The 18,764-nt window shown below is 43.5% G+C and overlaps 1 protein-coding gene across 3 annotated transcripts in view; it reads left to right on the top strand.

Annotated features, from left to right (window-relative positions):
* The window catches only part of LOC137378205 (rho GTPase-activating protein 18-like), a 173,679-nt gene that overhangs the window by 59,973 nt on the left and 94,942 nt on the right, over positions 1 to 18,764 (top strand). The gene's annotated exons all lie outside the window — the stretch shown is intronic.

Below are 18,764 nucleotides of genomic sequence, written 5' to 3'. Positions count from 1 at the left end.
GTAAAAAGCTGACTATAAATAGGTCGCATTCTTAACTCACTGAAGTCAGTGGTTGAATGTGAGCTTGGAGCAACCTGCAACTGTCTGTTTCCTCATTCACTGTCTCTGTGCTGTGAACACCTGTCCGTGTTTAAGCACAGCTCTCTCCATGTCCACAGAGTTTGTCGGAATTGTCAGACAACTCACATGCGTTAATCTGAGACGTCATCTCTCACAATGTGTAGTAGCAAAAACCTTAAGTAGGTAGTCCTGTTGTAGTTTATTTGAACTTGGCAAGCAAACATCATTTTGCACATTACATTGAATGAATACCCACAGCTTTGGGAGATCAAGTTTTTCCAATGGTATGTTGGCGCATGCAAAAGCATCCACAAGTTCCGTTGTAACCAACTAATGATTTTCTGAGCTCTCTGTCAACTTCTTAAAAAGAGATGAAATCGTTGCTTGTTTTTTGGTGTGTTCATTTTCCAATAGTGTGATGTCGGATGTTTCTTTCCGCTATAATGGCCTTCGGACTGTAAGTGGTGCTGAACCATTGCTCACCGTGTGTTATTCAACAAAACATTGCAGCTTGGACAAAACAGTATTCCACCATCGGTATGCAGAATTTAGCTTCCAAATTCTTTCACTCGATGTGCTGCAGTAATTGTTGTGGTCATTTTTGATTTGCTCATTCTGGCATTCTCACTTGTCTGTTCATACTTGAGACAGCTTCTCTCAAAACTACACAGCAGGTCCTCGCTCACCTACCAATCAATGAGTTGAGCTTTGTGTCAGTCACTAAAATCCTCGATGTTGGCAACCTGCCGAGCAATCAGCGAGGTGAACCTTGTGTCAATGAATAAAACGCGCAAAGTTTGCAAAATGTCAAATTTCCCAGAGGACCCGAGATTCCATGGTCCATGATGCATTTTTCATGGCTGTGAAATTGGTAGGGCCCTAGTCATGACTAATAAACTGGTATGCATGGGAATAATGGGACAGGAAATTGTACAGAGACTCATTATACCAGATTTCCTCCCCACTTGTTGGCAATGTGGCAGATGCATTTAGCTCTCATCTAAAACATAGTGACATAAGCGACAACGTTACTCCCTCTGTACTGCATGTCTCTTCTTCCACGTAAACCGTACTATTTCTGTCTGTTAAGCTGTTTCAATAGCATACTGCATTTTTCTCAAAAGAGATTTTTTTAACGTGAAAATCTACAATCTACAAGGGGACATAGACTTAAACTTGGGGGTGCGGAAATTTAGGAATGGTATCAGAAAGTTCTCTATACAAAGATTGATCAATAATTGGGACGGTGAGTAGTTGAGGCAAAAACATTGGAATTGTTTAAGAAACAATTGGATGCCATAATGGGACACCTGGATAAATGAACTAAGATGGGCTGGAAATCCTTCCTCATTTGTAGTTGTCTTGTGAATGCAATAAAGTAATAAGTATTATACATAAAATTATTACATATAGATTATTTATATACATTTAAGTAGTGTCCAGTATAACAATGATGAACAGTTTTCAGTGCTTACACAGTGACTATTATAGCATCCAAATTAGAGAATGATAATAGGGGGTAGGCGGTGGTGTAGTGGTATTATCACTGGACTAGTAACCCAGAGACCCAGGGTATTTCTCTGGGGACATGGGTTCGAATCCCACCACAGCAGAAGGTGGAATTTGAATTTAATTAATAAATCTGGAATTAAAAAGCTAGTCTAATGATGGCCATGAAACCATTGTCGATTGTTATAAGAACAAAGAACAAAGAAAATTACAGCACAGGAACAGGCCCTTCAGCCCTCCAAGCCTGTGCCGATCCAGATCCTCTATCTAAACATGTCGCCTATTTTCTAAGGGTCTGTATCTCTTTGCTTCCTGCCCATTCATGTATCTGTCTAGATACATTTTAAAAGACGCTATCGTGCCCGCGTCTACCACCTCCGCTGGCAACGCGTTCCAGGCACCCACCACCCTCTGCGTAAAGAACTTTCCACGCATATCCCCCCTAAACTTTTCCCCTCTCACTTTGAACTCGTGACCCCTAGTAATTGAATCCCCCACTCTGGGAAAAAGCTTCTTGCTATCCACCCTGTCTATACCTCTCATGATTTTGTACACCTCAATCAGGTCCCCCCTCAACCTCCGTCTTTCGAATGAAAATAATCCTAATCTACTCAACCTCTGTTCATAGCTAGCGCCCTCCGTACCAGGCAACATCCTGATGAACCTCCTCATCTGGTTCACTAATGTCCTTTAGGGAAGGAAATCTGCTGTCCTTACCTGGTCTGGCCTACATGTGACTCCAAACCCACAGCAATGTGGTTAACTCTTACATGCCCTCTGAAATGGCCTAGCAAGCCACTCAGTTGTACCTAACCGCTACAAAGTCAAAAAGGAATGAAACCGGACGGACCACCCGGCATCAACTTAGGCACCGGAAACGACAATGGCAAACCCAGCCCTGTTGACCCTGCAAAGTCCTCCTTACTAACATCTGGGGGCTTGTGCCAAAGTTGGGAGAGCTGTCCCACAGACTAGTCAAGCAACAGCCTGACATAGTCATACTCACGGAATCATACCTTACAGACAATGTCCCAGACACTGCCATCACCATCCCCGGGTATGTCCTGTCCCACCGGCAGGACAGACCCACCAGAGGTGGCGGGACAGTGGTATACAGTAGGGAGGGAGTTGCCCTGGGAGTCCTCAACATCGACTCCGGCCCCCATGAAGTCTTATGGCATCAGGTCAAACATGGGCAAGGTAACCTCCTACTGATTACCACCTACCGCCCTCCCTCAGCTGATGACTTAGTACTCCGCCATGTTGAACACCACTTGGAGGAAGCACTGAGGGTGGCAAGGGCACAAAATGTACTCTGGGTGGGGGACTTCAATGTCCATTACCAAGAGTGTCTCGGTAGCACCACTACTGACCGAGCTGGCCGAGTCTTAAAGGACATATCTGCTAGACTAGGTCTGCGGCAGGTGGTGGGGGAACTAAGATGAGGGAAAAACATACTTGACCTCGTCCTCACCAATCTGCCTGCTGCAGATGCTTCTGTCTATGACTGTATTGGTAGGAGTGACCACTGCACAGTCCTTGTGGAGACGAAGTCCCGCCTTCACATTGAGGATACCATCCATCGTGTTGTGTGGCACTATCACCGTCATAAATGGGATAGATTTTGAACAGATCTAGCAATGCAAAACTGGGCATCCAGGAGGTGCTGTGGGCCATCAGCAGCAGAATTGTACTCAACCACAGTCTGTGACCTCATGGCCCGGCATATCCCCCACTCTACGATTACCATCAAGCCAGGAGACCAACCTTGGTTCAATAAAGAGTGCAGGAGGGCATGCCAGGAGCAGCACCAGGCATACCTCAAAATGAGGTGTCAACCTGGTGAAGCTACAACACAGGACTATCCGCTTGCCAAACTGCATAAGCAGCATACGATAGACAGATCTAAGCGATCCCATAACCAACGGATCAGATCTAAGCTCTTACAGTCCTGCCACATCCAGCCGTGAATGGTGGTGGACAATTAAACAACTAACTGGAGGAGGTGGCTCCACAAATATCCCCATCTTCAATGATGGGGGAGCCCAGCACATCAGTGCGAAAGATAAGGCTGAAGCATTTGCAACAGTCTTCAACCAGAAGTGCCGAGTTGATGATCCATCTCAGCCTCCTCCTGAAGTCCCCAGCATCACAGATGCCAGACTTCAGCCAATTCGATTCACTCTGCGTGATATCAAGAAACGACTGAAGGCACTGGATACTGCAAAAGCTATGGGCCCTGACAATATTCCAGCAATAATACTGAAGACCTGTGCTCCAGAACTTGCTGCGCCCCTAGCCAAGCTGTTCCAGTATAGCTACAACACTGGCATCTACCCTGCAATGTGGAAAATTGCCCAGGTATGTCCTGTACACAAAAAGCAGGACAAGTCCAACCCGGCCAATTACCGCCCCATCAGCCTACTCTCAATGATCAGAAAAGTGATGGAAGGTGTCATCAACAGTGCCATCAAGCGGGCGCTTGCTTAGCAATAACCTGCTCAGTGACACTCAGTTTGGGTTCCGTCAGGTCAACTCAGCTCCTGACCTCATTACAGACTTGGTTCAAACATGGACAAAAGAGCTGAACTCAAGAGGTGAGGTGAGAGTGACTGCCCTTGACATCAAGGCAGCATTTGACCGAGTGTGGCAAAACGGAGGTCAATGGGAATCAGGGGGAAAACCCTCCGCTGGCTGGAGTCATACCTGGCGCAAAGGAAGATGGTTGTGGTTGTTGGAGGTCAATAATCTGAGCTCCAGGACATCACTGCAGGAGTTCCTCAGGGTAGTGTCCTGGGCCCAACCATCTTCAGCTGCTTCATCAATGACCTTCCTTCAATCATAAGGTCAGAAGTGGGGATGTTCGCTGATGATTGCACAATGTTCAGCACCATTCGTGACTCCCCAGATACTGAAGCAGTCCGTGTAGAAATGCAGCAAGACCTGGACTATATCCAGGCTTGGGCTGATAAGTGGCAAGTAACATTCGCGCCACACAAGTGCCAGGCAATGACCATCTCCAACAAGAGAGAATCTAACCATCTCCCCTTGACATTCAATGGCATTACCATCACTGAATCCCCCACTATCAACATCCTAGGGGCTACCATTGACCAGAAACTGAACTGGAGTAGCCATATAAATACCGTGGCTACACGAGCAGGTCAGAGGCTAGGAATCCTGAGGCGAGTAACTTACCTCCTGACTCCCCAAAGCCTGTCCACCATCTACAAGGCACAAGTCAGGAGTGTGATGGAATACTCTCCACTTGCCTGGATGGGTGCAGCTCCAACAGCACTTAAGAAGCTCGACATCATCCAGGACAAAGCAGCCCACTTGATTGGCACCCCATCCACAAACATTCACTTCCTCCACCACCGACACACAGTGGCTGCAGTGTGTACCATCAACAAGATGTACTGCAGCAATGCACCAAGGCTCCTTAGACAGCACCTTCCAAACCCACGACCTGTATCAACTAGAAGGACAAGGGCAGCAAATACATGGGAACACCACCACCTGCAAGCTCCCCTCCAAATCACACACCATCCTGACTTGGAACTATATCGCCGTTCCTTCACTGTCGTTGGGTCAAAATCCTGGAACTCCCTTCCTAACAGCACTATGGATATACCTACCCCAAATGGACTGCAGCGGTTCAAGAAGGCAGCTCACCACCACCTTCTCAAGGGCAATTAGGAATGGACAATAAATGCTGGCCTGGCCAGCAACGCCTACATCCCATGAATTAATAAAAAAAAATGTGAAAATCTCATGAACACAAAATGGCATTTTTGCAGAGCTACTTCAGTCGATTGTCAAAAAATAAGACAACCAGATTTCTAATGCTACAGACATTCCATTTTCTTTATTTGAGTCTTATTATTCCTTTCATTGAGGGTGTACCATCTGGTTTATTTCTTGGACAACTACCAACACAACTTTCTCCAGCAACCACAAGGTGGCAGTATTTAAGACAAATCTTCCAACATATTCCATCATATACTTCTGAGTTGTGTGCAATAAAATTGTAAATGTGCCTATGACTGTTTCATTTTACATTGAGGAAATTATTTTAAATTCCTGCTTCTGTTTGAGTAGTAACTTATTATTTTACTAAATTCAGGTGAAAAAATTGACTGATCAGTGAGTAAATATATGCATTTTGGGTCAAAAATTAAACTTCAGTTTGAATTAACAAAACAATTCTGGCAGCAACAAACAATATACTGAAGGCAAATAACAAATGCTTACAACCACATACATCATCAGCCATATCTTCAATGCCTCCCCCCTCAACCACTGTACATGATGCAGGTAATTGAAGGTCCACGCTCTGTTGATGCTGCTCATCAGCAGAGAGAGAAGATGAGGTGCTCTTTATAGCAAGCAGGGGAAGTGGTTACACTCGTTGTGCTGGGTTTTAAGAGCCCGCCGCCGCTCTCAGCAGTGGGTGAAAAGAATGGCGGCCTGCACGCTGCAGAGCCGCCATGATCTCCCATGCGATGGTTCAGGGGGGCAGGCTGTCTGACGCGGCAATGGTGTCAGCTGCCTGTGCGCAGGCACATGCGCCATTTTTAAAGGGCAGCCAGCCTTGCCAGCATATTTAAGTTTTTAAAGATACATCCCCCCAAAATGTATCAAATTAAATCCTAACGCCCCTTTCCCACCAATAAAAATTGCATTAAGTATTTGCCCTTTCCCCCTCCCAAAACACCTGTGAAGTCTGACCTTCCCCCACCAGACTGTACAAAGTTTAAAGTTCACCCCTTCCCACCATCCCCTACACTCATTACATTTATTTGACTCCATTCCCCCCCTTCCCCGCACTTAAAATCCTAACTCCCCCCCCCACCAACACCAGCGTCATGCCGGCTTTCCCCAGACGGGAAAGTGAAGGTGTGGGAATGCCGGCCGCCGCACTGAAGATCGTGGCGGGCCCGGAAGATTGGAGGTGAGTGTATTTAAACATACTTATTTTATTGACTTACTCATTTGCAGGTTAATTATTGGATTTAATTGGGTTTATCCCTAAAATCAGAAAACTTACACAGGATCAAAACAATCTAAAAGGTTTTGTTCTGAGAAGTCGCATAACACAATTAACTACTTATATCAGATCTGGTACTGATGTTCATAATGCTGTCTAATATTGCACTAAAACACAATTCTCAAGGAGCAGAATTTGATAAAGACAATGAGAGAGAGATGAAAATCTTAGTTTAAATACACTTTGAGCAAAACTTTGCACTACCACCGTTGAATTACTTGGTGGCAGGAGCAATTTCCACACCCATTCCAGGAGTGTAAGGTGAAGCATTACATGAGTATTGCAAAAAATCACCACTATTAAAAAAGAAATTTAAAATCTGTCCAATGAGGCACAGGAGTCTGTCCACTACAATTTTATTTAAAAAAAAATAAACATCAGCTGTAATATTTCACTTAGAACCGTTACTCTTTTAATTAACTGGTACCATTGTGTGCTGTTATCTATGAAAAGGTGCACGCATTAACTCTTCAGCCTTTGCTTTTCCTAATTATATACTATCCTAATTGCCCTCGTTGAAGGGTGTTTGCAGTACTTGTACATATTGAGGCAATTTAATAATACAGTGAAAGGATTATTTTTGTACATTGGTCTGGCAGTGGTAGTGATGAAATTTATTGCTGCAGATACAATTTGTTCACATTTACAGTACCTATTTGTTCAATGCTTCGCAGCAAATAAATATGATTGACATGTCAAATCTAACTGTAACTGCCCCAAGGTACATGTAGGAAAGAAATTCTCAGTGATGGAACTCAGGTCAAAATGACGAGAGTTCTTATTGATGCCTTTGGGTGTAGCTGAGACAACTGTACAAATCTTGGAGTTATTATTGGGAAGAGACGTGAGTCACACCCAGTACCAAAAATAAATCATAGAATTAGACTAATAGAGCACAGAAGGAAACTCTTCTGCTCATCGAGTTTCTACCTGCTTTTTTGAAGAGCAATCCAGTTAATGCCACTTTCCCGTTTTTTCCCCATATTCCTGCAATCTCTTCTCCTACAAGTATTTGTCTAATTCACTTTTTAAGGCCACTGTTGAATCTGCATCCACCACCCTATATAGCAGTGCATTCCAAATCCTAACGACTCATTGTGTAAAAAATATTTTCACCATGTCACCTCTGGTTCTTTTGTCAGACTCCTTAAATCTCTTGTTATTGACCCTTCAGGCGTCAGAAATGGTTTATCTTTATTTACGTCATCTTTTTTTTAAACACCTCTATCAAATCTCCCTTACCCTTCTTTGTGCTCTAAGGAGAACAACCCCATCTTCTCCAGTATATCTATGTAACTGTAATCACTATTCCCTGGAACCATTGTCGTAAATTTCTCTATAGCCTCTCCAAAACCTTTCCACTCTTCCTCCACCATTTTGGTCCATAATCAGGCCCACCACTCCTCTGACAACCCTTTTACTGTTCATATGCCTGTAGAAGACTTTTGGATTCTCTTTTATGTTAGCTGCTAATCTATTCTTGTACAGTCTGTTTACTCCTGTTTTTTCTTTCTGCACTTCTCCTCTTGACTTTTTATGTTCGCCATGCTTCTCTTGTATTAACAAACTGACATCTGTAATATTTTCTGCTTCATCCGACTGTCTAATTCCTCTGGCAATCAGGGAGCTGTGGCTTTGGTTTCACTCTCTTCCCCTTTGTGGAGAATGATATAAAAAAACTGAAGCGAAAAGTAATAAAAGTTGATAATGAAGGAAAAGAACGCTTAAAAAGTAAAGCAATTTAGCACTAAAATAAAAGCAAAATACTGCAGATGATGGAAATCTGAAATAAAAACAAGAGAGACTCCACAGATGCTGCCAGACCTGCTGAATATTTCCAGCATTTCTTGTTTTTATTCGAGCAAATTAGCAAACCTGTTGAGCGTTCTCCAGCATTTTCTGCTTTTTAACTCAGGTTTCCAGCATCCATTGTATTTTACTTTGTTTCAAATGTTAAGAGGTATTAAAAAGTCAATATTGAGCTGAAATACTGAGGTAATCCTACCACTTTATAAATTATTGATGTGACTGCACTTAGAATATTGTGTACAGTTCTGGTTGCCACAGTACAAAAAGGATGTTCCAGCTATTGAAAAGATAAAGAAGAGAAAGAAACCAGAATGATTGAGGGGATGAAGGGATTGGATTATGAGGAGCTATTATTTAAATTGGGCATGCTCTCCTTGGGAAACAGAAGGTTGTGAGGTGATATGATTGCTATTTTTAGTAGGCCATGACAAGCTATTTTATTTTGTCCAGAGCAATAGAACCAGAGGGTGTGGCCTGTTCTTGAAGGGTGGGAGTGAGGGCGTGGTTTAAATTGAAAACTAATCTGTGGAAACAATGGGCTGAATCTTAACTCTCAAAAACAGGTTTGTTGGGGTCGTGTCAGAGGTTAAATGCAAAAAATTGAACAGGAACTGAACCCACCTCAAACCTCCTACAGAGGCAGAATGAGGGGGGAGGTGACCAATCCACTCATAGGAAGCAGATTGGCCATATAAGTATAATACTGAGGCTAATTGCTTTTATTTTAATAGTCATTCTATTTTTAATCACAGGCAGCTGGGTTTCCCAGGCTAAGGCAACTCAGCAACTTAAAAAAGGCATGAAGGACTGAATCCATGAGGTAAGTGCCTTTACAGCACTGCCTGTGGGCCAGGAGCAACAAGAGTGTTTCCTCCAGGCCCACAAGCTACCCATTAACACGACACTGCTCCCACCCTCCCTTGCCTGCGGTCTAACTGCACACTCTGCCCCCCACCTCCCACTCCACCCCACCATGGACCTCCACAACCATCATTGGACCTTCCTTTCACTTCCATTGGAGCTGTCGGACCACCATAACACCCTTCCCCCCCCACCCCCCCCTGCAATCGGGCCCCCCGGCCACCATCGCTCCCTCCTTCTCCGCAGTGTGGGCACCTCCTCCCCAATGATCTGGAATCTGGATGCCACCCCCTCCACAAACAAACAAACCGGGCCTCCTGTCTACGATCTCTCTCACTTCCCCAAAATGTCAATCAGGCTGCCTTTGGACAGAAACCCCACGTAAATAAATTTCAAGCAGCCCTGAAGTTAAATTCTGCAGGACATTCAGGAAACCCATTTTTCCAGGTTTCCTGACCAGCACCCTCCTGCAGAACTTGTCTCCAGGCTAAAATCCAGGTCAGTATTTCAGTGAGCCAATTGGTAAAGCTATGGAAATCTATTGACTCCGTAAGGAGACGGTGGAATCACTTCGTGTTGATTTGTCAAATGCAAATTAGATAGATTTCTTTCAGAAAATAATGTTTTGGATACACTGTATGAGTAATTTGAGACAAAGACATGGTAAATGTAACATGATTGGAAGGAACAGTTGGCTTTATGCCTATGGTTCCCAATGCTGTTCACCACTGGGGTTTCCTTGCATCATGATTGGGTTTGTTGTTGACTAAATTGATAGAGATTGATTGCTATGATTAGTCAACAACTGCATGATCATATCATTCGACTACCAGATTGGTAGAAGGCGAACTAGATGGACCTTAAGTCTTTTTTCGCAAAGAAGTTTCTATCTTTCTAATTTGTTTTTAACTGAGGAGAGCATTTTGTTGGCATATGATGGATTTGAGATATTCCTACAAAATCAGACAAATACCATGCTTCTGTTTAGTTTCTCGGAATATCCCAATTTTGCTGAAATGGGCAGAGAAATGTTCTTATGATTAAATGGTAGCCATGAAAAGTGTTACCTAGTATTGCTAAACAACAAACTGTTAATAATTTATTCCTGGATTATTTATTTCTTTTGGATACAAAGATGTTAAAAGATTTAAATAATATTATTGTTGTTTTGGTTTCTGGATCACAGTTATTATTGTCTGGATGGATGAAGATTGATTGACAAGATTTTACCATAGCTTTTTTTAATGTGACTTCTTTCTGTAAAGCTGCTGGTTAATAATAAACCTGGCAAATTAAAAAATGGCAGTTATATTCCTCGTTGTTTTATATTTTAATTGCATAGTGCTTTCTGGAACTAAAGCTATGCTGAAGCCCGGACATTTCTACTAAATTGTGAATTGTATGTGGTCATTCAGTCGTATTCCAAGTTCATACTGTCTGCTGTTGAAATAAAACAGAAAATGTTGTTATGAGTAATTTCTCAAGATAGACCTTTGTCCTGTAGTGTCACATTGTTCAAAACATTCACTGAAACTGAAGATTCTATTGATGCAGTATTAGCACATAGATTGCAAATATTTCTTCCACCTTGCTTTGAGCATGGTAACACACTCACTCCTACAAGCCTTGGGCAATATTTAGGAACTACAATCTCCAAATAATTTGTGTGTAGCATACACTGGAATAAATTGTTATCTTTCATTCCCAGGTGCAGACTTGGTTCAGTTAACTTCAAATGAGTATCCATTTAAAAGCATACTAAAGCTCAAGAGTCCATGACTGTGCTAATACCCTTATGGTTGTGAATCATCAATGCTTAACTTTTTAAGGGTAAAATATTTGGGTCTGGGAATGAGTGACTTAGCTTCTGGTTAGCCATTCAATTTAATCAGAACCAACCAAAATTTATTGAACTTGGATCTGAACTGGTTAGTTCCAAAATCCAAATGAATGGGAAAGAGTAACATTGTAATAAGGTCAAATGCAGGATTAGGGTCGAATTTGTGATTGGTGAAGTTCATATATGGACATTCTATTCTTTTCTTTCTTTTTTTTTCTTTTGGGCCTCCTTATCTCGAGAGACAATGGATACGCGCCTGGAGGTGGTCAGTGGTTTGTGAAGCAGCGCCTGGAGTGGCTATAAAGGCCAATTCTGGAGTGACAGGCTCTTCCACAGGTGCTGCAGAGAAATTTGTTTGTTGGGGCTGTTGCACAGTTGGCTCTCCCCTTGCGCCTCTGTCTTTTTTCCTGCCAACTACTAAGTCTCTTCGACTCGCCACAATTTAGCCCTGTCTTTATGGCTGCCCGCCAGCTCTGGCGAATGCTGGCAACTGACTCCCACGACTTGTGATCAATGTCACACGATTTCATGTCGCGTTTGCAGACGTCTTTATAACGGAGACATGGACGGCCGGTGGGTCTGATACCAGTGGCGAGCTCGCTGTACAATGTGTCTTTGGGGATCCTGCCATCTTCCATGCGGCTCACATGGCCAAGCCATCTCAAGCGCCGCTGACTCAGTAGTGTGTATAAGCTGGGGGTGTTGGCCGCTTCAAGGACTTCTGTGTTGGAGATATAGTCCTGCCACCTGATGCCAAGTATTCTCCGAAGGCAGCGAAGATGGAATGAATTGAGACGTCGCTCTTGGCTGGCATACGTTGTCCAGGCCTCGCTGCCGTAGAGCAAGGTACTGAGGACACAGGCCTGATACACTCGGACTTTTGTGTTCCGTGTCAGTGCGCCATTTTCCCACACTCTCTTGGCCAGTCTGGACATAGCAGTGGAAGCCTTACCCATGCGCTTGTTGATTTCTGCATCTAGAGACAGGTTACTGGTGATAGTTGAGCCTAGGTAGGTGAACTCTTGAACCACTTCCAGAGCGTGGTCGCCAATATTGATGGATGGAGCATTTCTGACATCCTGCCCCATGATGTTCGTTTTCTTGAGGCTGATGGTTAGGCCAAATTCATTGCAGGCAGACGCAAACCTGTCGATGAGACTCTGCAGGCATTCTTCAGTGTGAGATGTTAAAGCAGCATCGTCAGCAAAGAGGAGTTCTCTGATGAGGACTTTCCGTACTTTGGACTTCGCTCTTAGACGGGCAAGGTTGAACAACCTGGACATTCTATACAAGGGCATAAATAGGGGGAAAAAATCACATTGGTATAGTAGGGACTGCTCTTCTAAGATTGAGCCTGAGGCATTTTGTTAAGACAGAGTAGAGGGAACTTTACTCTGCATCTGGTCGTATTGTATCTGATCTGCTTAATGCTGACATGATTATCAACTGCTTGCAGTCCTTTTATCCCCTGTAAAAGCAGACTGCTGGCAATTGAAAAGTTGGGGGGATGGGGTGGAGAGAGGAAGCATCTCATCCACTCCATTGATACTCAAGAGTCGGCAGAGACAATTTTCACACAGATGTGTAAATAGGTGAACAATCTGCCACCTGTTTTCAGTGGGAGGCTGCTAACTATGCAAATCGGAGTCAATTTTCACGTACAATTGGACAGGTCCTGTGCCATGAATGCTGCATCCTGCTGTATCAAGTGTTCTGTAGCTTAAATATAATGTTCTTCATGACTCCATGACAATATTGTGAGCCAATGCTGGCTGATGCTCAACAGCTTGTGGAATCTTCCCCCCCACCACTCCACCCCAGGCCTAATCTGCCAACTGGATCTATGTGGGAGATGGCCAGTTCCCTCCAGAACTGTGGAGCTGCAGCAAGGCACCCACTTGGTGCCTGTAGCTCCCCAAGTGGCAGCCAAATCTACAAATGATTCAGGTTCCCCAATGCCAACTTTCTGGTAGGGAGCACAACCGCTATGTCAACTTCACACCAATTTTGGGTGAAAGTCTAAAATTGCTTTTGGCTGCTTGAAATGGGAGGAGTTCCATCTTCTAGTGCACACACTGGATGTTAAGCATGATAAACAGTTGTATGTGAAGTTCATTGGTCATTCTTTAAATTTATCTGAAACCAATCTTAAATATTACAAGCTAATCATTTCATTGTACAAATGAATATTTCAGATTTAGATATGATGCCCTCAGTAATCATTTCTTCAGTTTCTAGTGCTCCTTTAGTCTGATCAAGCACATTTTATATCATTGTCTGTGGACATAGACCAAATAAATAAATTCATCTGTGGAAACAAAGTAAAAAAAAAATCATTCTGCCACAGTTCTGTTTTCCCAAAGTCACCATTGAGCTGTACAGAACCTTAGTGAGGCCACACTTGGAATATTGCGTGCAATTCTGGTTGCCACACTACCAGGATGTGGAGGCTTTGGACAGGGTACAGAAGAGGTTTACCAGGATGTTGCCTGGTACGGAGGGTATTAGCTATGAGGAGAGGTTGGATAAACTCAGATTATTTTCACTGGAACGACGGAGGTGGAGGGGCGACCTGACAGATGTTTACAAAGTTATGAGTGGCATGGACAGAGTGGTTAGTCAGAAGCTTTTTCCCAGGGTGGAAGAATCAGTTACTAGGGGACATACGTTTAAGGTGCAAGGGGCAAAGTTTGCTGTCGGGGGAGGTGGTGGAAGCAGGTACGATAGCGACGTTTAAGGGGTGTCTTGACAAATACATGAATAGGATGGGAATAGAAGGATACGGACCCCGGAAGTGCAGAAGGTTTTAGTTTAGACAGGCATCATGATCGGCGCAGGTTTGGAGGGCCGAATGGCCTGTTACTGTGCTGTACTGTTCTTTGTTCTTTGTTAGTAACTTGTGAAGAGGATATAAGGGGGCTACAAAGGTATATAGACAGGTTAAGTGAGTGGGCAAAGACCTGGCAAATGGCGTATAATGTGGGAAAGTGGGAAATTGTCCACTTTAGCAGGAAGAATAAAAAAGATGCATATTATCTAAATGGTGAGAGATTGCAGAGGTCTGAGATGCAGAGGGATCTGAGTGTCCTAATGCATGAATCGCAAAAAGTTAGAATGCAGGTACAGCACATAATTAGGAATGCTAATCGAATGTTATCATTTATCACGAGGGGAATTGAGTACAAAAGTAGGAGATTATGCTTCAGCTATACAGGGCATTGGTAAGACCACATCTGGAGTACTGTGCACAGTACTGGTCTCCTTATTTAAGGAAGGATGTAAATGCAATAGAGGCAGTACAGAGAAGGTTTAGTAGACTAATATCTGGAATGGGCGGGCTGTCTTACGAGGAAAGATTGGACAGGCTAAGCTTGTATCCATTGGAATTTAGAAGAGTAAGAAGTGACTTGATAGAAACATATAAAATCCTGAGGGGTCTTGGCAGGGAGGATGGAGAAAGGATGTTTCCCCTTGTGGGAGAATCTAGAACTAGGGGTCACTGTTTAAAAATAAGGGGTCGCACATTTAAGACAGAGATGAGGAGAAATTTTTTCTCTCAGAGGGTTATGAGTCTTTGGAATTCTCTTCCTCAAAATGTGGTGGAAGCAGAGTCTTTGAATATTTTTAAGGCAGAGGTAGATAGATTCTTGAAAAGGGGGTGGAAGACTATCGGGGGTAGATGGAAATGTGGAGTAATCAGTTCAGCCATGAACTTATTGAATAGCGGAGCAGGCTCTAAGGGCCGAGTAATCTACACCTGCTCCTAATTTGTATGCTTGCATGTTCGTATATAAGGTGCTGTCGAAGGAGCCTTGGTGAGTTGCTGCAGTGCATCTTGCAGATGGTGCACACTGCTGCCACTGTGCGTCGGTGATAAAGGGAGTGAATGTTGAAGATGATGCTAATTAAGCGGCTGTTTTGTCCTGGATGATGTCAAACATCATGAGTGTTGTTGGAGCTACACCCATCCAAGCAAGTGGTGAATATTCCTTCAGACTCCTGACGTGCCTTGTGGATTGTGGACAGGCACTGGGGGGTCAGGAGGTGTTACTTGCCACAGTATTCCCACACATGGACAAAAGAGCTGTGATGAAGTGGGAGTGATTACCCTTGACATCATGGCAGCATTTGACCAAATGTGGCGTCAAGGAGCCCTAGCAAAATTGAAGGCAATGGGAATCAGAGGGAAAACTCTCCACTGGTTGGATTCATACCGAGTAGAAAGGAAAATGGTTTGGTTGTTGGAGGTCAATCATCACAGCTCCAGTACTCATTTAGTACCTCGCCCATTTCCTTTGGCTCCATGCATAGATTCCCTCCTCTGTCCTTGAGTGGGCCAACCCTTTCCCTGGCTACTCTCTTGCTCTTTATCTGCAAATAAAAAGCCTTGGGATTCTCCTTAATCCTGTTTGCCAATGTCTTTTCATGACCCCTTTTAGCCCTCCTGACTCCTTGCTTAAGTTCCTTCCTACTTTCTTTATATTTCCTACCTATCTTTGTGTCATCAGCAAATTTAGCAACCATACCTTCGGTCCCTTCATCGAAATCATTGATATAAATTGTAAAAAGTTGAGGCCCCAGCACAGGTCCCTGTGGCACACCATTCGTTACATCTTGCCAACCAGAAAATGACCCACTTATGTCTACTCTCTGTTTCCTGTTAGCTAGCTAATCTTCTATCCATGCCAATATGTTACCCCTACATCATGAACTTTTATTTTCTGTGGCACCATATCAGATGCCTTCTGGAAATCTAAGTACAGTACATTCACTGGTTGCCCTTTATCCACATTAGGAATTTGATAATGCCCATTTGTAGTTTTAGGTTCTGGAATTTTAATTCTCAAGCATCTCCTGTGGCATTGCTCACCTATTCCATATGTCAACTACAGGCCAACTCAGTTATTGACCAACCTCAGCCCAACTCAGTGTTCACTCCAGAGCCAACTCCAGCCTCTGGCTTACTCAGTCTGAACTGCACACCACTTCACTGCTGCAGATAACTAGAAAAGAAACAGAGCCAAAGGAGGGAAATGCAGGAGTTTGAGATAGCTGGGAGGCAGGGATCGAGTAGAAAGTCAGGCTGAAAAATTGAGGCTGAGGTTGAGAGTGGTACAGCCATGAACGGACAACAGGGAACTGAGTGAAGGGGGAATCTGGCCTGAAAGTTGGGCTGGAGTGGGTGGGGAGAGGCTGACTGAAATGGGAGCAGGAAATAAGATGTGGGGTAAATGTGTTCAATTTGTTTTTTGATGTATTGATCCCTGCTAATACTACATGATAATACTACATGTACACTGCCAACCAACAAGACTCAATAGACAATGGGCTAGATTGGCCTTCTGGTTCCCCTTTATCCACAGCACATGTAACTCCCTCAAAGAACTCCAATAAATTGGTTAAACATGATTTTCCTTTCACAAAACCACGTTGACTCTGCCTGAATACCTTGAATTTTTCTAAATGCCCTGCTATAACATCTTTAATAATAGCTTCCAACATTTTCCTGAGACAGATGTTAATCTAACTGGTCTGCGGTTTCCTGCTTCCTGTCTCCCTCCCTTCCAAACTTGTGACCTCTACCACCTTGAAGGACAAGGTCAGCAGATGCATGGGAACACTACAACCTGCAGTTCCCTTCCAAGTCACACACCATCCTGACTTAGGACTATATCGCCGTTCCTTCACAGTCACTGGGTCAAAATCCTGGAACACCCTGTGGGTTTATCTACACCACAAGGATTGCAGCGGTTCAAGAAGGCAGCTCACCACCACCTTCTCAAGGGCAATTAGGAATGGGCAATAACTGCTGGCCTAGCTAGCGATGCCCACATCCCATGAAAGAATAATAAAATAAAAGGACTAAGGCTGCAATGAGGTCTGGAGCCAAATGGCCCTGGCAGAATCCAAATTGAACTTTGATGAGCAGATTCACGGTCCAGTGCTGCTTGATAGCTCTGTCAACGACACCTTTCATCTCTTTGTTGATGATTGAGAGTAAACTGATGGGGCGATAATTGGCTGGGTTGGATTTGTCCTACTTTTTGTGGGCAGGACACACCTGGGCAATTTTCCACATTGCCGGGTAGATGCCAGTGTTGCAGCTGCACTGAAACAGCTTGGCTAAAGGCGTGGCTAGCTCTGGAGCACAAGTCTTCAGTACTACAGCCGGGATGTTGTCGGGGTCCATAGCCTTAGCTGTATCCAGAGCATTCAGCCCTTTCTTGATATCATATGGACAATCGAATTGGCTGAAGACTGGCATTTGTGATGGTGGGACCTCAGGAGGAAGCCAAGATGGATCATCCACTTTGTACTTCTGGCTGAAGATGGTTGCAAATGCTTCAGCCTTGTCTGTTAACAGTAGGCTTGCTTTACGTTGTTTCTTATGTCTAACTAAAATTGAAGAATCCTGAGAATAGATTGCCGATAATAAAAACAGAAAGCACTGGAAATATACAGCCGGTCTGGCAGCATCTGAGGAAAGACAAACAGTTAACGTTTCAGGTCAATGCCCTTCATCAGAACAGATTCTATTTCGCACCTGATCAGGGAATAGTGCAGGGAGAGTGAAAAGGGAAGGTGAAAGTAAATAAGAAATGGGAGAGGATAGGTTAGAGGAAGAGAAACCATAAAAATAATGACATTTAATTGGACAAACATTTTTTTCTTTCTCCTCCCTTGGCCTCCTCTCCACAAGTCTTATATTCCCCTAATAAAAAACAAAAAGGGCTGGAAATGCCCAGCAGGTCTGGTAGCATCTGTGGAGAGAGAAACAGAGTTAACTTTTCGGGTCTGAGACCTTTCATCAGAAATGGCAAAGGTTAACTCTGTTTCTCCCCACAGATGCTGCTGGACCTGCTGAGTATTTCCAGCACTTTTGTTTTTTATTTCAGATTTGTAGTATTTTCTTTCATCTTATATTCCCCTAATCTGCTCTATAATCATCTGCTTTGAGATGTGTGACTGCAGCTTGATGGTGATCTGTCTTCCAGTTTTTCCCTCAAGTTTCTCACCTCCTGTGGATAGCATAAATATTTCCTCAAATTCAACATTTAACTTTAAGTTTATTCTACAATTTCTTGGCACAGTATGTTCAGCGGCCAATGTGATGTGCTCCCTTCCCAATTTAACTAATACATTTTGTATCTTAAAAGCACCAGTACTTGCAGTATTTGTGGAATGCTGCTGTAAGAATCTTACAAGAAGGCAGTGGGTTCGAGCTACACTCTGCTGTGAGGGTCTCTGTAGTCAAATAATCTACTGGCACATAATTTCTAGGCTGACAAATGAATAATAGCTGCATAGGTACCAAATTGTGCTGGCTTCTTTGGAATTGTACTTTAACAATGTGCCAATATCATGAAGGATGGAGGAATGGGAGAGGGAAAGTGGGAAAAGGAGAAAAACTGTGTTGTCAAATTTCATAAACTGGCACATAACTTTGGTTTTCAAAGAATTAAATAATGCTTCATATTTTTGTTCTCACAATGCAGAGATCTTGTAATACCAGAGTAATCACTGGATTTTTCTACTCGAGTATTTTTCTTGTGGTATGATAGGTCCAGTGCTCCAGCTCACTTTTCTTTACACAAATGACATTGAGGATGAGCTGAATCAGCCTCTCATACTTTC

Source organism: Heterodontus francisci, chromosome 16 (genome assembly GCF_036365525.1).
Source record: "Heterodontus francisci isolate sHetFra1 chromosome 16, sHetFra1.hap1, whole genome shotgun sequence".
NCBI lineage: Eukaryota > Metazoa > Chordata > Chondrichthyes > Heterodontiformes > Heterodontidae > Heterodontus > Heterodontus francisci.
The sequence above is the reverse complement of the archived record's forward strand: the minus strand, read 5'-3'. Positions and strand labels throughout refer to the sequence as shown.